Source organism: Somniosus microcephalus, unplaced genomic scaffold, assembly GCF_052327205.1.
Source record: "Somniosus microcephalus isolate GS21.2 unplaced genomic scaffold, FLI_Smic_1.0 unresolved_chr1, whole genome shotgun sequence".
Taxonomy (NCBI): Eukaryota; Metazoa; Chordata; class Chondrichthyes; order Squaliformes; family Somniosidae; genus Somniosus; species Somniosus microcephalus.
Genome location: NW_028225179.1, coordinates 3,406,558 through 3,428,695, shown reverse-complemented (window position 1 = coordinate 3,428,695; position 22,138 = coordinate 3,406,558). Strand labels below are relative to the sequence as shown.

Below are 22,138 nucleotides of genomic sequence, written 5' to 3'. Positions count from 1 at the left end.
AAAAATATGTATTGGAAGTTGAGCATATCTTTGGTTCTGGTGACCCACATTTCACGGCATATGTCCAGGTGCTGACACAGATAAACGGATGCACAACACACACTGCACAGGGGAAAGCTGAGGGAACTCAGGGTTAAGCAGGGGAGCCAGCCACACACAGAATGAGGTAGGCAAGCACAGAATTGGAGCTGGGAATAAGAACCATTAAACAAGATTTCTTGAGCAAAGGGGGTGTGGGAGGAAGCAGCAGCCTCAGACAGGGAGGGTGATGTCCCTGTTGCAGGTGAGTGAAGGGAGGCCTCCCCAAGGTCCATCAGTCCTCGGCTGTGTCTGTCTGCCTGCAGTTAGGGGTCTGGGGGAAGGGCAGTGTTGGCCAGAGACAGGAAGGAACCATTTGGGAGGCCAGCACATGGCCAGGACTACCCCACCCCCCGGAGATAGGCAGACTCAACTTGGACTGACCCACACCTGGGGGGCGGGCTTCAGGTGGAGGAAGCAGCAACCTGATAGGTTGGGGGGCTGTGGAGTGGGAGGAGGTAAGTTTGAGTGACAGGTCTGGACTATTAAAAAGGTTGACCCATGTGCGTTTCAGTCTTTCTGACTGCGGGATGGTGCTTTCATATTTGGTGAGTGGCTGTTTTGACTGTAATTTACAGTAAGTGTTCAGGTAATGTAGTATTTTGTGTCTCTTTAGTGTTGAAACCATTTCTGAGTGTCCAGGTAATGAATGTTGGTCTGTGTGTCTGTGTGAACCGGGTCCCTTTGGCCATTCTGTGTTAGTGTGTGTGAGATTCTCTGGTGTGAGCGAGTCCTGTCTCAATCTCTCTCTCTCCCAGCCCCTCTCTCACTGCTGCAGGCTCGGTCCCGGTGAAAGGATGGATGGATGGAAGAGAGATCAGGCCGGCTGTTCCATTGGTGCCATGTGGGATGGTGAGATTCAATCTTTAATCTCTCTCTCTCTCTCTCACTCACTTACTCACTCACTCACTCACTTTTCACTCCACGCTGCCTGCTTGCTTCGGGTTGTGTTCCCAGGTGTTGGGAGGAAGATTTCTGAGCTGTGGCTCCAGGTGGACGGGTGGAGATCGGGAGGAGGCGCAGACCAGGTGTGACCGTCAATCTCGCGCGCTCTCTCAATCTCGCGCGCTCTCTCAATCTCGCGCTCTCTCAATCTCGCGCTCTCTCAATCTCGCGCTCTCTCAATCTCGCGCTCTCTCAATCTCGCGCTCTCTCAATCTCGCGCTCTCTCAATCTCGCTCTCTCAATCTCGCTCTCTCTCAATCCAATTCCAATTCAAATGCTTTATTGGCATGAAAGTTTACAGAGAACCATATTGCCAAAGCTTACATAGCAAAAAGGTACAGTTTTCCAACATTCTGTAGGTGTCAATCGATTTGACATTTGTTGGGTACATACAATATTACTTTTAAACAATATTAATTTTAAACAGTCTTTGTACTTCATTTGGTACGTTCAATAATAATTTTAAACAGTCTTAATTTTAAACAGTCCTCAGGTTGTGACATGTTGTTACATATTTGGCCCCAAGGTATGGTCTGTCTCCTTCTCCTAGGACTAATCTCAATTTTGACAGGTCATCCAATTCCTTGAAATCTGGGGTTGTTTGGCTTAGCTTGTTGAATAATATGTTTCTTGATGTGTTGAATTTTTCGCATTTTAGGAGGAAATGCATCTCTGTTTCAACCTCGCGGGCCAGACATTGATCGCATATTCTATTCTCTCTAGGCTTCCAGGATTTCTTGTATCTGCCTTTTTCAATTTCCAGTTGGTGGTCGCTTAGTCTGTACCTGGTGAGGGTCTGTCTCTGTTTTGTGTCTCTGATGGTCGTGAGGTATTCTGCCAGTTTATATTCTCTTTTTAGGGCCCGGTAACATTCTAATCTGCTTTGGCTTTCGGTTATTTTGTTCCAATGTTCCAGGTAGGTTTCTTTGCATTTTTTAATGATTTGGTTCACTCGGATTGGTGTTTGGACGGCTGTGTTGGTCTGGGGCTGGTCAGGGTCCGGCTGAGTACTTAGTTTCAGTAGCAGCTGACTCAGGGGACTCTTTTCTGGGTTTAGCTCTTGGGTCTGAAAGGCTTTGAAATGAAGGGTGTCTGGGGAGCTAGATTTGAGGTGATTTAGGAAGTTTAGTGCTCGTTTGTCGAGGTTTATTATCAGTGGGTATCTGCCTAGTTCGGCTCTGCATGCATTTGTTGGCGTTTTTCTTTGGGTGCGAAGGATGCTTCGGCAGAATTCTGCATGTAAGGCTTCTGTTGTGTGTTTTTCCCATTTAGTGTAGCTTTGGTGATTTAGCGGGCCCCATACTTCACTACCGTACAGTGCAATGGGCAGGATTATGCTGTCAAATATTTTGAGCCAGATTTTGATTGGGATTTGGATGTTGTAGAATTTTCTTTTTATTGCATATAGGGCTCTTCGGGCTTTTTCTTTTAGTGCATTCACTGCTATGCTGAAGCTCCCTGATGCTGTAATAGTTAGACCAAGGTAGGTGTAGCTCATAGTGTGTCCTATAGTGGTATCACTGAGGGTAAACTGGTATTTGTTTTCCTGACATCTGGGCCTTTTTTGAAAAATCATGATGTTGGTTTTCTTTAGATTTACTGTTAGAGCCCAATTTTGGCAGTATTTGTCGAGTAGGTCTAGTTGTTGCTGTAATCCCTGTTCTGTGGGAGACAGCAGAACCAGGTCGTCCGCATAGAACAGGGATTTCACTTCTCCATCCAGGAGACGGAGACCTGGTGACTCGCTTTGCTCCAGCATGTCTGCTAATTCATTTATGTATATGTTAAACAGGGTCGGGCTCAAATTGCAGCCCTGCCGGACGCCTCTTCTCTGGGTGAAGAAATCGGTGCGTTTGTCTCCAATTTTGACCCCGCATTTGTTTTTCAGATACATTGATTTAATAAGGTCATAGACTTTGCCCCCTATTCCACACTGAAGAAGTTTATAATAGAGCCCTTCGTGCCATATAGAGTCAAAGGCTTTCATGAAGTCGATGAAACAGGCGAATATTTTCCCATTTTTTGTTTGGTGTATATGTTTTCCAATGAGGGTGTGAAGGGTATAGATATGGTCGGCGGTGCGGTGTTTTGGAAGAAAGCCTATTTGTTTTTTTCTGAGGATATTATGTTTGTTAAGAAAATCAAGTAATCTACTATTTAGAATACTGCAGAATAACTTCCCTAGACAACTGTTGACACAGATGCCGCGGTAGTTATTTGGGTCTGATTTGTTTCCACTTTTATATATGGGGGAGATTAGTCCTTGGCACCAGATATCGGGAAAACAGCCTGAACGTAATATGATGTTGAATAATTTGAGTACCGCAACCTGCATCTCCATATTGCTGAACTTGAGCATTTCATTTTTGATGTTGTCTGGGCCACAGGCTTTCTTTAGGTGGAGAGATTTTGTTTTTGTGGCCAGTTCTTTCCATGTGATTGGGGAGTCTAGAGGGTTTTGGTTGTCTTTAATTGTTGCTTCTAATGTGTGGAGTTTTTCTGTGACCTGATGTTGACTTGGGTTTGTTTCGTTTATTGGGATGTCTTTGTAGAGGTTTTCAAAATGTGTTCTCCAGATGTCGCCATCTTGGATTGGTAATGCTTGCAATTGTGTTGTACTCAGGTTATTCCACATTTCCCAGAATTGTTTTGGATTGGTGGAGTTTTCAATTTCTTCGAGTATTTTGTGGGTATAGTTTTGTGTTTTGTTCCTAATGGTGTGTTTATCTTTTGAGGGTTTCATTGTATCTAGTACGTAGGTCCGGATTGTTTGGTTGGCGATGCTTTTGGTTTGATATTTTTCTCCGGTCTTTTCTGGCATTTTTGCATTCGTGGTCAAACCATTTCTTATTTTTATTTTGTCTTTTGTGACGCTTCCTCTTCTGTTTCACAAAGTCGGCTTTTACAGCTGCCTCATGGAAGATCATATTTATATCCTCTATGGCCATGTTTACACCATCTCTGGTGATCTCGTATGGGTTTTCTTTAAATTTTGATATTTTACTTGTGATATCAGGTGACTTTAGTGCTGTGATGAATTTTTCTCCACTGTCTGGGGCCCATCTGTATGTCTGGTTTATTTTATGGAGCTTACTGGGTTCCTTTTTCGTGTCTGTAGTTTGGGCAGAAAGTTTAAGGTACATATTTATTTGGTTATGGTCTGAGAGGGGGGATTGCTGCCTGACAGTGAATGAGTTGATATCGCAGGGGTCCAGGTCAGTGATTGTATAGTCCACCACACTAGACCCAAGATTTGAGGAGTATGTGAGTCTCCCTAGGGAGTCCCCTCTGAACCTACCGTTAACTATGTACAGGCCTAAGGCTCGGCAGAGTTGCACTACCTCCCTACCGCTTTTATTTATTTCACGATCAAGGTTGTTCCGATTTGCGATGGCTGGTGTGACATCTAAAGGGGTCTGGCCAAACACATGGTTGTTTCCCTGTGGGTCTATGAAGTCAGGTTCACAACCGGTCCTTGCATTTAGGTCCCCACATATTATCACCTTTCCTTGGGCCTGGAAATGGCTGATTTCCATGTGGAGAGTATCAAATAACTCCTCTTCGAAATATGGCGATTCTATTGGAGGTATGTAGATCGCACATAAGTAAACATCTTTTTTTGCTATTCCTATATTTTTATCTAGTTTTAGCCATACGTGTGATTTTCCCTGTTTTACCGGTGAGATGTGTTTGTCCAGTTCTCCCTGATACAACACCAATATTCCCCCGGAGGTTCTGCCCTTGCGTGTTTTAGTGTTCTTTACTGAGGGCACAATGATTTCATGGTACATTGGAGGACAGTGGGTCGGCACGTCCTTTTGGCACCATGTTTCTGTTAACACAATTATATCAATGTCTTTTATAGCTTTTAGGAATTCAGGGTCTGTACTCTTCATCCCAAAAGTTGAGGAGCGGAGGCCCTGGATATTCCAGCAGCTTATGTGGAAAGAACGCATTTATATAGTCTCTGTCTCTGTCTCTCTCTCTCCCTCTCTCTCTCTGTCCCTCTCTCTCTATGTCCCTCTCTCTCTCTGTCCCTCTCGCTCTCTGTCCCCCTCTCTCTCTCTCTGTCCCTCTCTCTCTCTGTCCCTCTCTCTCTCTGTCTCTCTCTCTCTGTCCCTCTCTCTCTCTGTCTGTCTCTCTCTGTCCCTCTCTCTCTCTGTCCCTCTCTCTCTGTCCCTCTCTCTCTCTCTGTCCCTCTCTCTCTCTATATATATATATATATATATATATCTCTCTGTCCTTCTCTCTCTGTCCCTCTCTCTCTCTGTCCCTCTCTCTCTCCCTCTCTCTCTGTCCCTCTCTCTCTCTATCCCTCTATCTCTCTGTCTCTCTCTCTCTCACTCTGTCCCTCTCCCTCTGTCTCTCTCTCTGTCCGTCTCTCTCTCTGTCCCTCTCTCTCTCTGTCCCTCTCTCTCTCTGTCCCTCTCTCTCTCTGTCCCTCTCTCTCTCTGTCCCTCTCTCTCTCTTTCCCTCTCTCTCTCTGTCGCTCTCTCTCTGTCGCTCTCTCTCTCTGTCCCTCTCTCTCTCTCTCTCTGTCTCTCTCTCTCTCTGTCCCTCTCTGTCCAACTCTCTCTCTCTGTCCCTCTCTCTCTCTCTGTCCCTCTCTCTCTGTCTCTCTCTCTCTCTCTCTGTCCCTCTCTCTCTCTCTCTCTCTGTCTCTCTCTCTCTCTGTCCCTCTCTGTCCAACTCTCTCTCTCTGTCCCTCTCTCTCTCTCTGTCCCTCTCTCTCTCTCTCTCTCTCTCTCTCTCTCTCTCTGTCCCCCTCTCTCTCTCTGTCCCTCTCTCTCTCTGTCCCTCTCTCTCGCTGTCCAATTCCAATTCCAATTCAAATGCTTTATTGGCATGAAAGTTTACAGAGAACCATATTGCCAAAGCTTACATAGCAAAAAGGTACAGTTTTCCAACATTCTGTAGGTGTCAATCGATTTGACATTGTTGGGTACATACAATATTACTTTTAAAGAATATTAATTTAAACAGTCTTTGTACTTCATTTGGTACGTTCAATATTAATTTTAAACAGTCTTAATTTTAAACAGTCCTCAGGTTGTGACATGTTGTCTCTCTATCTCTCTGTCTCTCTCTCTCACTCTATCCCTCTCTCGCTCTGTCCCTCTCTCTCTCTGTCCCTCTCTCTCTCTGTCCCTCTCTCTCTGTCTCTCTCTCTGTTCCTCTCTCTCTGTCCCTCTCTCTCTCTGTCCCTCTCTCTCTGTCCCTCTCTCTCTCTGTCCCTCTCTCTCTCTGTCTCTCTCTCTCTCTGTCCCTCTCTGTCTCTCTCTCTCTCTCTCTCCCTCTCTCTCTCTCTGTCCCTCTCTGTCTCTCTCTCTCTCTCTTTCCCTCTCTCTCTCTCTGTCCCTCTCTCTCTCTCTGTCCCTCTCTCTCTCTCTCTCTCTCTGTCCCTCTCTCTCTCTGTCCCTCTCTCTCTCTGTCCCTCTCTCTCTCTGTCCCTCTCTCTCTCTGTCCCTCTCTCTCTGTCTCTCTCTCTCTCTGTCCCTCTCTCTCTGTCCCTCTCTCTCTGTCCCTCTCTCTCTCTGTCCCTCTCTCTCTCTGTCCCTCTCTCTCTCTGTCCCTCTCTCTCTCTGTCTCTCTATCTCTCTGTCTCCCTCTCTCTCTCTGTCCCTCTCTCTCTCTGTCCCTCTCTCTCTCTGTCCCTCTCTCTCTCTCTGTCCCTCTCTCTCTCTCTCTGTCCCTCTCTCCCTTAGCAACAGGTTCACCGTCTTAGGTACTGTTGTCGGGGGGGGTGACGCATCGGGGGAAGGCACCAGCAGCCAGGCTCATGGCACCATGACTGGCTCTGTTGCAAAGAAGGGAGGGAAAAAGAGTGGCAGGGCTATAGTAATAGGGGATTCGATTGTAAGGGGAATAGATAGGGGTTTCTGTGGTCGCGACCGAGACTCCAGGATGGTATGTTGCCTCCCTGGTGCAAGGGTCAAGGATGTCTCGGCGCGGGTGCAGAACATTCTGGAGGGGGAGGGGGAACAGCCAGTTGTCGTGATACATGTTGGTACCAACGACGTAGCTAAAAAAAGGGAAGAGGTCCTACAAGTAGAATTTAGGGAGTTAGGAGCCAAGCTAAAAAGTAGGACCTCGAAGGTAGTAATCTCTGGATTACTACCAGTGCCACGTGCTAGTAAGAGTACAGAGAACAGGATAGTTAGGCTAAATACGTGGCTTGAGCAGTGGTGTAAGAGGGAGGGTTTTAAATTTTTGAGGCATTGGAACCAGTTTTGTGGTAGGTGTGACCTATACAAAAGGGACGGTCTACACCTGTGCAGAGATGGAACTGATGTTCTCGGGGTAATTTTTGATAAAGCAGTTCGGGAGCATTTAAACTAGTATGGCAGGGGGATAGAAACCTATGTAGTGAAATAGAGGAAAGTGAAAGGCAGACAGAAATAAATGGTAAAAGGGTGAGGAACAAAAAACAAAGGGCCAAACTAATTCATAAAAAATGTGAGCATAAAAAAAGCCTGAGGGTTTTATACCTTAATGCGAGAAGCATCAGGAACAAGGTAGATGAATTAGCTGTGGAAATAGAGGTTAATAATTATGATCTAATTGGGATTACGGAAACATGGTTGCAGGGTGAGCAGGGCTGGGAGCTTAACATACAGGGGTATTCAGTATTTAGGAAGGATCGACAAAAAAGAAAGGGAGGAGGGGTAGCATTGCTAGTAAAAGAGGGGATAAATGCAATTGAAAGGAAGGATATTAACTCAGTTAATACAGAATCTATATGGGTGGAGCTAAGAAATAGCGAGGGGCGAAAAACATTAATAGGAGTGGTATATAGGCCTCCAAATAGTAAAATAGAGGTTAGGGAGGGCATCACGAGGGAAATTAGAGAAGCGTGCAATAAGAGCACAGCTGTCATCATAGGTGACTTTAACTTACATATAGATTGGACTAGCCTAATCAGTAAAAATAATGAGGAGGAGGAATTCCTTGAGTGTTTAAGGGATGGTTATCTGGATCAATATGTCGAGGAACCAACTCGGGAACAGGCTATATTGGACTGGGTACTGTGCAATGAGAAGGGACTAATCAGTAATCTTGTTGTACGGGGACCCTTGGGTCAGAGCGATCATAACATGATCGATTTCTCACTCGAAATGGAGAGCGAAGAAATTGACTCAGAGACTAAGGTCCTGAATTTAAACAAGGGGAATTATGATGCCATGAGACGGGAACTGAGTAGGTCTGATTGGACAACGTTCCTGAGAGGACTGGAGGTAGATAAACAATGGCAAACATTTAAAGATAGAATGACAAAATTGCAAAAATTGTTTATACCAATCTGGCATAAAAGGAAATCTAAAAAGGTGACTCAACCGTGGATAACAGGGGAAATTAGAGACAGCATAAAATCCAAAGATAGGGCGTATAAAATAGCCAAAAAAAGCGCCAGAGCGGAAGATTGGGAACAGTTTAAGATAGAGCAAAGGAGGGCAAAGGGCATGATCAAGAGGGGCAAAATAGCTTACGAAAACAAGCTGGCGGAAAATATAAAAACTAACTCCAAAAGCTTTTATAAATATATCAAAAGGAAAAGACTGGTGAAAACCAAAGTTGGTCCATTGCAGTCAGATACGGGGGAATATATAATGGGAAATAAGGAAATGGCAGATCAACTAAATGCATACTTTGGGTCAGTCTTTACGAAGGAAGACACAAAAAACCTCCCTGGGATATCGGGAAAAATAGGGACATTGGCAAAGGAGGAACTGACGCAAATCAATATCTCTAAGGATATGGTGTTAAGGAAGCTAAAGGGATTGAAGGTGGACAAATCCCCAGGGCCTGATAACATGCATCCTAGGGTACTGAAGGAGGTGGCCCTAGAGATAGCGGATGCACTAAGGATGATTTTTCAGAATTCATTAGACTCGGGAACAGTGCCGATGGATTGGAGGGTAGCTAACGTTACCCCACTATTCAAAAAGGGGGGTAGGGAAAAAGCAGGTAATTACAGACCTGTAAGCCTTACATCAGTTGTGGGCAAAATGCTGGAGTCCATCATTAAGGATGAAATAGCGGAGCACTTAGCAAATGGGGACAGGATAGGACAGAGTCAACATGGATTTACAAAGGGTAAATCGTGCTTGACTAATCTATTGGAATTTTTTGAGGGAGTAACTGGTAGAATAGATGGGGGAGAGCCAGTAGATGTGGTGTACCTGGACTTCCAAAAGGCCTTCGATAAGGTCCCACATAAAAGATTAGCATGGAAAATTGAGGCTCATGGGATAAAGGGGAAAGTTTTGGCGTGGATAGGGAACTGGCTGTCAGATAGAAAACAGAGAGTTGGAATAAACGGCTCATTTTCTGAATGGCAGGCAGTAACAAGTGGGGTACCACAGGGATCTGTCCTGGGCCCCCAGCTGTTCACAATTTACATTAATGACCTGGATCAGGGAGTCGGATGCAGCATTTCCAAATTTGCAGACGACACTAAACTAGGAGGTGGGGTGGGCTCAGAGGAAGAGACCAGGAAGCTCCAGAGCGATTTGGACAGACTGGGCGATTGGGCGGATAAATGGCAGATGCACTATAATGTGGACAAGTGCGAAGTTATCCACCTTGGGTGCAGGAACGGGAGGGCAAATTATTATTTAAATGGCAATAGATTGGGAGAGGGGGAAGTACAGAGAGACCTGGGTGTTCTTGTACACCAGTCACTGAAGGCGAGCATGCAGGTGCAACAGGCGGTCAAGAAGGCAAACGGTATGCTGGCCTTCATAGCAAAAGGGTTAGAATACAGGAACAGGGATACCTTGCTGCAGCTGTACAGGGCACTGGTGAGACCACACCTCGAGTACTGTGTACAGTTTTGGTCGCCTCATCTGAGGAAGGATGTTCTTGCCATGGAGGGGGTGCAGCGGCGATTCACCAGGCTGATACCAGGAATGGCGGGAATGACCTATGAGGAGAGACTATGTAGTTTAGGGATGTACACACTGGAGTTTAGAAGATTGAGAGGGGACCTCATAGAAGTGTATAAAATTCTGACAGGTCTAGACAGACTGGATGCAGAAGGAATGTTTCCCTTGGTGGGTGAAAACAGAACTAGAGGACATAATTTAAGGATAAGGGCTAAACCATTTAGGACAGAGATGAGGGGGAATTTCTTCACTCAGAGAGTGGTGAACCTGTGGAACTCATTGCCACAGAGGGCAGTGTACGCCAGCTCATTAAATATATTTAAGAGGGAATTAGATATATTTCTACGGGCAAAAGGGGTTAAGGGTTACGGAGAGAAGGCGGGGACGGGATACTGAATTAAAGGATCAGCCATGATCTCATTAAATGGCGGAGCAGGCACGAAGGGCCGAATGGCCTACTCCTGCTCCTATCTTCTATGTATCTATGTATCTATATATATCTCTGTCCCTCTCTCTCTCGGTCCCTCTCTCTCTCTGTCCCTCTCTCTCAGTCCCTCTCTCTCTCTGTCCCTCTCTCTCTCTGTCTCTCTCTCTCTCTGTTCCTCTCTCTCTGTCCCTCTCTCTCTCTGTCCCTCTCTCTCTCTGTCCCTCTCTCTCTGTACCTCTCTCTCTCTGTCTCTCTATCTCTCTGTCTCTCTCTCTCACTCTGTCTCACTCTCTCTCTGCCCCTCTCTCTCTCTGTCTTTCTCTCTATCTGTCTCTCTCTCTCTGTCCCTCTCTCTCTGTCCCTCTCTCTCTCTCTGTCCCTCTCTCTCTCTCTGTCCCTCTCTCCCTCTCTGTCCCTCTCTCTCTCTGTCCCTCTCTCTCTCTGTCTCTCTCTCTCTGTCTCTCTCTCCCTTTCTGTCCCTCTCTCTCTCTGTCCCTCACTCTCTCTGTCCCTCTCTCTCTCTGTCCCTCTCTCTCGCTGTCTCTCTCTCTCCCTGTCTCTCTCTCTCTCTCTGTCCCTCTCCCTCTCTGTCCCTCTCCCTCTGTCCCTCTCTCTCTCTGTCTCCCTCTCTCTCTCTCTGTCCCTCTCTCTCTCTGTCCCTCTCTCTCTCTGTCCCTCTCTCTCTCTCTGTCTCTCTCTCTCTCTGTCCCTCTCTCTCTCTGTCTCTCTCTCTCTCTCTGTCCCTCTCTCTCTGTCTCTCTCTCTCTGTCTCTCTCTCTCTCTGTCCCTCTCTCTCTCTGTCCCTCTCTCTCTCTGTCCCTCTCTCTCTCTGTCCCTCTCTCTCTCTGTCCCTCTCTCTCTCTCTGTCCCTCTCTCTCTGTCCCTCTCTCTCTCTGTCCCTCTCTCTCTCGCTCTCTCTCTGTCCCTTTCTCTCTATGTCCCTCTCTCTCTCTGTCGCTCTCTCTCTCTTTCCCTCTCTCTATATGTCCCTCTCTCTCTCTGTCCCTCTCTCTCTGTCCCTCTTTCTCTCTGTCACTCTCCCTCTGTCGCTCTGCCTCTCTGTCCCTCTCTCTCTCTGTGCCTCTCTCTCTCCCTCTCCCAAACTAATGCCACTGCCCCGCTCTACCCCATAGCTCTGTAACAATCCGAAACTAATCTCACTGCCCTGCTCTCTCCCCAAAGACCTGTATCAATCCCAAACTAATCACACTGCCCCACTCTCACCCCATAGCCCTGTATCAATCCCAAAACGAATCCCCCTGTCCGCTCTCTCCCCATAGCCCTGTTTCAATCCCCAAACTAATCCCACTGCCCCGCTCTCTCCTCATAGCCCTGTATAAATCCCAAACTAATCACACTCCCCTGCTATTTCCCGATAGCCCTGTATCAATCCCAAACTAATCACACTGCCCCGCTCTCTCCCCATAGCCCTGTAGCAATCTCAAACCAATCACACTGCCCCACTCAATTCCCATAGCCCTGTATCAATCCCCAAACTAATCCCACTGCCCCGCTCACTCCCCATAGCCCTGTATCAATCCCAAAATAATCCCACTGCCCTGCTCAAACCCGAGAGCACTGTATCAATCGCAAACTAATCCCACTGTCCGCTCTCTCCCGATACCCCATATCAATCCCAAACTAATCAAAATGCCCCGCTCTCACCCCATAGCCTTGTATCAATCCCCAAACTAATCCCACTGCCCCACTCTCTCCCCATAGCTCTGTTTCAATCCCAAACTAATCCCACTGCCCCATTCTCTCCCCATAGCCCTGTATCAATCCCAAACAAATCACACTGCCCCACTCTCTCCCCATAGCCCTGCATCTATCCGAAACTAATCCCACTGCCCCGCTCACTTCCCATAGTCCTGCATCAATCGCAAACTAATCCCACAGCCCCGCTCTCTCCCCATAGCCCTGCATCAATCCCAAACTAATCACACTGCCCCGATCTCTCCCGATAGTCCTGTATCAATCCCAAACTATTCCCAATGCCCCGCTCTCTCCCGATAGCCCTGTATCAATCCCAAACTAATCACACTGCCCCGATCTCTCCCGATAGTCCTGTATCAATCCCAAACTATTCCCAATGCCTCTCTCTCTCCCGATAGCCCTGCATCAATCCAAACTAATCTCTCTGCCCCACTCTCTGCCCAGAGCCCTGCATCATTCCCAAACTAACCCCACTGCCACGTTCTCTCCCCATAGCCCTGGGAGTGTTTGGTGGGACAGTGTAGAGGGAGCTTCACTCTGTATCTAAGCGTGTTGTTCCTGCCCTGGGAGTTTTTGATGTGCTGGTTTAAAGAGAGCTTTACTCTATCGATTCTCTAGCAATCCTTGACAGATTGCAAGTCCGCGGATTCAGCGCATACACAGTGCAGACGGAAACATGCAACTTGCGGGGCCTCTACCAAGGCCTAAGTTGTTGATACGGAGACCATGATTTCAGATCCATTATCTTTGCTTGATGTAATCCTTCACTCCTGTGTATAAGACAGTGAGTCTCACGGCCTAAAATGCATTCAAATCTCAGTAAGAATACCCAGAATAGACTTTAATTGTCTTTTATTTGCTTCATTTTTCTAAGGTTTACCCAGATATCTGCAGACCAACATTCATCCACATGTGAATCCCTCCTCTGCATTATTCAAATCACGGGAACATAGAAACATAGAAACATAGAGATAGGAACAGGAGTAGGCCATTCGGCCCTTCGAGCCTGCTCCGCCATTCAATGAGATCATGGCTGATCTTCGTCTGAGATCTTAGCTGATCTTACCAGTTCAGTACCCCGTCCCCGCCTTTTCTCCGTAACCCTTAATCCCCTTAGCCTTCAGAAATATATCCAATTCTCTCTTGAAAATATTTATTGAATTAGCCTTCACAGCCCTCTGTGGCAGGGAATTCCACAGGCTCACCACTTTTGTTTAATCTACCGAGGTTCAGTATTGAAACATGCCAGGAGATCCAGGCATGTTTTGATAAAGCAGACTGACAATGAGTTCAGTGGGGAAATTTAGCAAACAACAGGCCGATTTTAATATGATAAGGCAGGATCTGTCCAAAGTGGGCTGGGAACAGCTACTTGACAACCCTCTGTCTCAGTCCCAAACTAATCTCACTGCCCTGCTCTCTCCTGTTAGCCCTTTATCAACCCCAACGTAATCCCAGTGCCCCGCTCTCTCCCCATAGCCCTGTATCAGTCCACAGCCTAATCCCACTGCCGCGCTCTCTCCCCATAGCCCTGTATCAATCAGCAAACTAATCCCACTGCCCCGCTTTCTCCCCATAGCCCTGTATCAATCACCAAACTAATCCCACTGCCCCGCTCTCTCCCCATAGACCTGTATCAATCCCAAACTAATCCCACTGCCTCGCTCTCCCCCCATAGCTCTGTCTTGATCCCAAACTAATCCCACTGCCCTGCTCTTCCCCATAGCCCTGAAACAATCCCAAACTAATCCCACTGCCCCACTCTCTCCCCATAGCCCTGCATCAATCCCAAAATTTTCCCAATGCCTCTCTCTCTCCAGATAGCCCTGCATCAATTCCAAACTAGGACAAATAAAATTAGAGAGTTAATTGCGTGGCTCAAAGACTGGTGTGGTAGAAATGGGTTTTGCTTCCTGGGCCACTGGCACCAGTACTGGGGCAGGAGGGAGCTGTTCCGCTGGGACGGGTTTCACTTGGCCAGTGCTGGGACTAGAGTCCTTGCGGATCATATAACTAGGGCTGTAGAGAGGGCTTGAAACTAACTAGCGGGGGGGGAGGTTCCTAGAGAGCAAATAAAAAAATGACAACAGAGAAGGTCATAGACTTAGGTAGCAGTGGGGAAATTAAAAACCAGAGCGTGTCAGGAAGGGGCAGAAGATATGGAGTAAAAGGTAAAGTAATAAAAAGGGCAATAGCAGGAAATAAGTGTCACAAAACATCTTTGAAAGTTCTCTATCTGAATGCACGTAGCATTCGTAACAAAATAGATGAGTTAATGGCACAAATAAGTACATATGGGTATAATCTTGTGGCCATTACAGAAACATGGCTGCAGGGTGACAATGCCTGGGAATTAAACATACCAGGTTATTTAACGATCAGGAAGGACAGGCAGGAAGGAAGGGGAGGTGGGGTGGCTATGTTAATAAAGGAAGGAATCACTGTAATACAGAGAAATGATATTGGGTCAAAAGATCAGGATAATGAAACAGTTTGGGTGGAGGTAAGGAATAATAAGGGGAAAAAACATTAGTGGGCGTAGTCTATAGGCCTCCGAACAGTGGCAACTCTGTTGGATGGAGTATCAATCAGGAAATAGTTGAGGCTTGTAATAAGGGAACATCAATAATTATGGGGGATTTCAACTATCATATTAATTGGGCAAATCAAATTGGGCAGAGCAGCCTTGAGGATGAGTTCATTGAATGTATTAGGGATGGGTTTCTTGAGCAGTATGTAACTGAACCGACCAGGGGGCAAGTAACCTTAGATCTGGTCCTGTGTAACGAGACGGGATTAATTAAAAATGTCCTAGTAAAGGATCCCCTTGGAATGAGTGACCATAACATGGTTGAATTCCATATTCAATTAGAGGGTGAGAAGGTTGGATCTCAAACAAGCGTGCTAAGCTTGAATAAAGGAGACTATGAAGGTATGAGAGCGGAATTGAGTAGAGTGGATTGGGAAAATAGATTAAAGGGTAAGACGATACATGATCAGTGGTGTACATTCAATGAGTTATTTTACAACTTCCAAAAAATATATATTCCACTGAGAAGAAAAGGGTGTAAAAGAAAAGACAGCCATCCGTGGCTAAGTAAAGAAATTAAGGATAGTATTCGACTAAAAACAAGGGCATATAAGGTAGCCAAAACTAGTGGGAGGGTAGAGGATTGGGAAAACTTTAAAAGACAGCAAAAAATAACAAAAAGATTGATCAAGAAAGGGAAGATAGATTATGAAAGTAAATTAGCAAAAAATATAAAAACAGATAGTAAGAGTTTTTACAGGTATATAAAAAGAAAAAGGGTGGCTAAAGTAAATGTTGGTCCCTTAGAGGATGAGACCGGGAAATTAATGGTGGGAAATATGGAGATGGCAAAAACACTGAATGAATATTTTACATCAGTCTTTACAGTAGAAGACACTAAGAATATCCCAACACTGGACAAACAGGGGGCTAAAGGGGGGGAGGAGCTAAACACGATCAAAATCACTAAGGAAGTGGTACTCGTAAAATAATGGGACTCAAGGCGGATAAATCACCTGGACCTGATGGCTTACATCCGAGGGTCTTGAGGGAAGTGGCGGTAGGGATTGTGGATGCATTGGTAATAATTTTCCAAAACTCCCTGGACTCGGCAAAGGTCCCAGCAGACTGAAAAACTGCTAATGTAACACACTTATTTAAAAAGGGCAGTAGACAGAAGGCTGGAAACTATAGACCGGTTAGCCTAACATCTGTGGTAGGTAAAATTTTGGAGTCCATTATTAATGAGATAGTAACAGGACATTTGGATAATCATAATTTAATAGGACAAAGTCAGCATGGTTTTATGAAGGGGAAGTCATGTTTGACAAATTTGCTGGAGTTCTTTGAGGAAATAACGTATAGGGTGGATAAAGGGGAACCAGTGCACGTAGTATATTTAGTCTTCCAAAAGGCATTTGACAAGGTGCCACACAGAAGATTATTGCTTAAGATAGTAAATCACGGGATTGGGGGTAATATTCTGGCATGGATAGATGATTGGCTATCTAAGAGAAGGCAGAGATTTGGGATAAATGGTTAATTCTCAGACTGGCAATCAGTAACTAGTGGTGTTCCGCAGGGGTCAGTGCTGGGTCCCCAACTCTTTACAATCTATATTAACGATTTGGAGGAGGGGACCGAGTGTAACATATCAAAGTTTGCAGATGACACTAAGATGGGAGGGAAAGTAGTGAGTGAGGAGGACATAATAAACCTGCAAGGGGACATCGACAGGCAAAGTAAGTGGGCAGAGATTTGGCAGATGGAATACAATACTGGAAAGTGTGAGGTTATGCACTTTGGTAGGAAAAATCGTAGAGCAAGTTATTACCTTAATGGCAAGAAACCTGAATGTACTGAAGTACAAAGGGATCTGGGGGTCCTGGTGCACGAAACTCAAAAGGTTAGTATGCAGGTGCAGCAAGTGATTAAGAAGGCCAATGGAATGTTGGCTTTCATTGCTAGGGGGATAGTATATAAAAATAGGGAGGTATTGCTTCAGTTGTACAAGGTATTGGTGAGGCCGCACGTGGAATACTGCGTACAGTTTTGGTGTCCGTACTTAAGAAAGGACATACTTGCTCTCGAGTCAGTACAAAGAAGGTTCACTCGGTTAATCCCGGGGATGAGGGGATGGACATATGAGGACAGGTTGAGTAGTTTGGGACTCTACTCATTGGAGTTCAAAGAATGAGAGGCGATCTTATTGAAACATATAAGATTGTGAAGGGGTCGGATCGGGTGGATGCGGGGAAGATGTTCCCGATGATGGGTGAAACTAGAACTAGGGGGCATAGTCTTAGAATAAGGGGCTGCTCTTTCAAAACTGAGATGAGGAGGAACTACTTCACTCAGAGGGTGGTAGGTCCATGGAATATGCTGCCCCAAATAGCTGTAGAAGCTACATCATTACATAAATTTAAAACAGAAATAGACAGTTTCCTAGAAGTAAAGGGAATTAAGGGTTACGGGCAGCGGGCAGGAATTTGGACATGAGTCTAGGTTCGGATCAGTCATGGCCCTGTGGGTAGCGGAGCGGGCCCAGGGGCCGTGTCGCCTGATCCTGCTCCTATTTTGTGTGTCTAATTCTGTTAGATTCAGGAAATGGTTCTGTGATAGTGGATTGGCGGTTAGGATCAGATCAGCCATGATCTTATTGAATGGCGGAGCAGGCTCGAGGGGCCGATTGGCCTACTCCGGCTCCTATTTCTTATGTTCTTATGTTCTTATGTAAACTAATCTCTCTGCCTCACTCTCTGCCCATAGCCCTGTATCAATCACCAACTAATCCCACTGCCCCGCTTTCTACCCATAGCCCTGTATCAATCACAAACTATTTCCACTGCCCTGCTCTCTCCCCATAGCCCTGTGTTATATCCAAACAAATCCCACTGCCCGCTTTCTCCCCATAGCCCTGTGTTATATCCAAACAAATCCCACTGCCCGCTTTCTCCCCATAGCCCTGTGTCATATCCAAACTAATCCCACTGCCCCGCGCTCTCCCCATAGCCCTGTATCAATCCACAACTTAAGCCCACTGTCCTGCTTTCTCCCCATAGCCCTGTGTTATTTCCAAACATATCCGACTGCCCCGCTCTCTCCCCATAGCCCTGTATCAATCCCCAATGTAAGCCTACTGCCCCGCTTTCTCCCCATAGCCCTGTGTTATATCCAAACAAATCCCACTGCCCCGCTCTCTCCCCATAGCCCTGTATCAATCCCCAACGTAAGCCCACTGCCCCGCTTTCTCCCCATAGCCCTGTGTTATATCCAAACTAATCCCACTGCACCGCTATCTCCTCGTAGCCCTGTATCAATCCCAAACTAGTCCCACTGCCCTGCTCTCTCCTCTAGCCCTGTATCAAACACAAACTAATCCCACTGCCACGCTCACTCCCCATAGCCCCGGATCAATCCCAAGCTTATCCCGCTCCTGATCACTATCCAGTGACCTCTGTGTTAGAGAGAGGGGAAATCAGCCAGGATTCCTGCTCCTGATCACTGTCCAGTGACCCCTGAGTTAGAGAGATGGGAAATCAGACAGGGTTCCTGCTCCTGATCACTGCCCAGTGACCCCTGGGTTAGAGAGAGGGGAAATCAGCCAGTGTTCCTGCTCCTGATCACTGCCCAGTGACCCCTGGGTTAGAGAGAGGGGAAATCCGCCAGGGTTCCTGCTCCTGATCACTGCCCAGTGACTCCTGGGTTAGAGAGAGAGGGAAATCAGCCAGGGTTCCTGCTCCTGATCACTGACCAGTGACCCCTGGGTTAGAGAGAGGGGCAATCAGCCAGGGTTCCTGCTCCTGATCACTGCCCAGTGACTCCTGGGTTAGAGAGAGAGGGAAATCAGCCAGGGTTCCTGCTCCTGATCACTGTCCAGTGACCCCTGAGTTAGAGAGAGGGGAAATCAGCCAGGGTTCCTGCTCCTGATCAATGCCCAGCGACCCCTGAGTTAGAGAGAGGGGAAATCAGCCAGGGTTCGTGCTCCTGATCACTGTCAAGTAACACCTGGGTTAGAGATAGAGGGGAAATCAGCCAGGGTTCATGCTCCTGATCTATGTCCAGTGACGCCTGGGTTATAGATAGAGGGGAAATCAGCAAGGGTTTGTGCTCCTGATCACTGTCCAGTGATCCCTGGGTTAGTGCGAGGGGAAATCAGCCAGGGGTCCTGCTCCTGATCACTGCCCAGTGATCCCTGGGTTAGTGAGAGGGGAAATCAGCCAGGGTTCCTGCTCCTGATCACTGCCCTGTGACCCCTGGGTTAGAGAGAGAAGGAAATCAGCCAGGGTTCCTGCTCCTGATCACAGCCCAGTGACCCCTGGTTAGAGAGAGAGGGAAATCAGTGAGGGTTCATGCTCCTGTTCACTGCCAAGTGACACCTGGGTTAGAGAGAGAAGGAAATCAGCCAGGGTTCCTGCTCCTGATCACAGCCCAGTGACCCCTGGTTAGAGAGAGAGGGAAATCAGTGAGGGTTCATGCTCCTGTTCACTGCCAAGTGACACCTGGGTTAGAGAGCGAGGGGAAATCAGCCTGGGTTCCTGCTCCTGATCACTGTCCAGTGACCCCTGTGTTAGAGAGAGAGGGGAAATCAGCCAGGGTTCCAGTTCCTGATCATTGCCCAGTGACCCCTGGGTTAGAGAGAGGGGAAATCAGCCAGGATTCATGCTCCTGATCACTGTCCAGTGACCCCTGGGTTAGTGAGAGGGGAAATCAGCCAGGGTTCCTGCTCCTGATCACAGTCCAGTGACCCCTGGTTTAGAGAGACAGGTGATATCAGCCAGGGTTCCTGCTCCTGGTCACAGCCCAGTGACCCCTGGGTTAGAGAGAGAGGGGAAATCAGCCAGGGTTCATGCTCCTGATCACTATCCAGTGACCCCTGTGTTAGAGAGTGGGGAAATCAGCCAGGGTTCCTGCTCCTGATCATTGTCCAGTGACCCCTGGGTTAGAGAGAGACGGAAATCAGCCAGGGTTCCTGCTCCTGATCACTGCCCAGTGACTCCTGGGTTAGAGAGAGAGGGAAACCAGACAGGTTTCCTGCTCCTGATCACTGCCCAGTCACCCCTGGGTTAGAGATAAAGGGGAAATCAGCCAGGGTTCGTGCTCCCGGTCACTGCCCAGTGACCCCTGAGTTAGAGAGAGGGGAAATCAGCCAGGGTTCCTGCTCCTGATCACTGTCCAGTGAAAACTGTGTTAGTGAGTTGGGAAATCAGCCAGGGTTCCACCTCCTGATCACTGTCCAGTGACCACTGGGTTAGAGAGAGAGGGGAAATCATCCAGGGATCCTGCTCCTGATCATTGTCCAGTGACCCCTGGGTTAGAGAGAGGGGAAATCAGCTAGGGTTCCTGCTCCTGATCACTGTCCAGTGAGCCCTGGGTTAGAGAGAGGGGAAATCAGCCAGGATTCGTGCTCCTGATCACTGTCCAGTGACCCTGGGTTAGAGAGGGGGGAAATCGGCCCGGGTTCCAGCTCCTGATCACTATCCAGTGACCCCTGAGTTAGAGAGAGGGGGAACCAGCCAGGGTTCATGCTCCTGATCACTGCCCAGTGACCCCTTGTTTAGAGAGAGAGGGAAGTCAGCCAGGGTTCATGCTCCTGATCACAGTCCAGTGACCCCGGAGTTAGATCGAGGGGGAACCAGCCAGGGTTCCTGCTCGTGATCACTGTGCAGTGACACCTGGTTTAGAGAGAGAGGGGAATCAGCCAGGGTTCCTGCTCCTGATCACTGCCCAGTGACCCCTGGGTTAGAGAGAGGGGAAATCAGCCAGGGTTCCTGCTCCTGATCACTGCCCAGTGACCCCTGGTTTAGAGAGAGGGGGAAATCAGCCGGGGTTCCTGCTCCTGATCACATTCCAGTGACCCCTGGGTTAGAGAGACAGGTGAAATCAGCCAGGGTTCCTGCTCCTGATCACAGTGCAGTGACCACTGGGTTAAAGAGAGAGGGGAGATCAGGCAGGGTTCATGCTCCTGATCACTATCCAGTGACCCCTGGGCTAGAGAGAGGGGAAATCAGCCAGGGTTCCTGCTCCTGATCACTGTCCAGTGATAACTGGGTTAGAGAGAGAGGGGAAATCAGCCAGGGTTCCTGCTCCTGATCGCTGTCCAGTGACCCCTGGGTTAGAGAGAGGGGAAATCAGCCAGGGTTCCAGCTCGTGATCACTATCCAGTGACCCCTGGGTTAGAGAGAGGGGGAATCAGCCAGGATTCCTGCTCCCTGTCCAGTGACCCCTGGGTTAGAGAGAGGGGAAATCAGCCCGGGTTCCAGCTCCTGATCACTATCCAGTGATCCCTGAGTTAGAGAGAGTGGGAACCAGCCAGGGTTCATACTCCTGATCATTGTCCAGTGACCCCTGGGTTAGAGAGAGGGGAGCTCAGCCAGTGTTCGTGCTCCTGATCACTGTCCAGTGAGCCCTGGGTTTGAGAGAGAGGTGAAATCTGCCAGGGTTCCTGCTCCTGATCACAGTCCAGTGACCCCTGGGTTAGAGAGAGAGGGGAGATCAGCCAGGGTTCACGCTCCTGATCACTATCTAGTGACCCCTGGGTTATAGAGAGGGGAAATCAGCCAGGGTTCCTGCTCCTGATCACTATCCAGTGACCCCTGGGTTAGAGAGAGAGGGAAATCAGCCAGGGTTCATGCTCCTGATCACTATCCAGTGACCCCTGGGTTAGTGAGTGGGGAAATCAGCCAGGGTTCCTGCTCCTGATCACTGCCCAGTGACCCCTGGGTTAGAGAGAGAGGGAAATCAGCCAGGGTTCATGCTCCTGATCACTGTCCAGTGACCCCTGGGTTAGAGAGAGGGGAAATCAGCCTGGGTTCCTGCTCCTGATCACTGCCCAGTGACCCCTGGGTTAGAGAGACATGTGAAATCAGCCAGGGTTCCTGCTCCTGATCACAGTCCAGTGACCCCTGTGTTAGAGAGAAACACACAGAAACACAGAAACCCCACAGTGCAGATAGAGGCCATTTCGGCCCATCGAGCCTGCACCGACACATAACCCACCCGATCCCCGTAACCCCATGTATTTAACCTCCCTAACACTAAGGGTCAATTTATCATAGCCAATCATCCTAACCCGCACATCGTTGGACTGTGGGAGGAAACCGGAGCACCCGGAGAAAACCCACGCAAACACGGGGAGAATGTGCAAACCCCACACAGACAGTCACCCGAGGCCAGATTCGAATCAGGATCCCTGGTGCTGTGAGGCAACAGTGCTATCCACTATGCCACCGTGCCGCCCGGAGAGAGGGGATTTCAGCCAGGGTTCATGCTCCTGATCACTGCCCAGTGACCCCTGGGTTAGAGAGAGAGGGAAATCAGCCAGGGTTCCTGCTCCTGATCACTATCCAGTGACCCCTTGGTTAGAGAGAGGTTAAATCAGCCAGGGTTCCTGCTCCTGATCACAGTCCAGTGACCCCTGGGTTAGAGAGAGAGGCGAAATCAGCCAGGGTTCCTGCTCCTGATCACAGTCCAGTGAGCCCTGGGTTAGAGAGAGAGGGGAAATCAGCCAGGGTTCATGCTCCTGATCACTGCCCAGTGACCTCTGGGTTACAGAGA

General features: G+C 48.0%; 1 long non-coding RNA gene across 2 annotated transcripts in view; it reads left to right on the top strand.

Annotated features, from left to right (window-relative positions):
• The first annotated feature begins 603 nt into the window (after window positions 1–603).
• The window catches only part of LOC147093195 (uncharacterized), a 32,412-nt gene continuing 10,877 nt past the window's right edge, over window positions 604–22,138 (top strand). Inside the window, exon 1 of one of the 2 annotated variants that reach the window (XR_015074683.1) lies at window positions 604–626. This is a non-coding gene — a long non-coding RNA (uncharacterized LOC147093195). Of the gene's footprint in view, window positions 627–828; window positions 931–22,138 lie in introns of those variants that run through there. The other variant, XR_015074684.1, reaches the window with a different exon arrangement.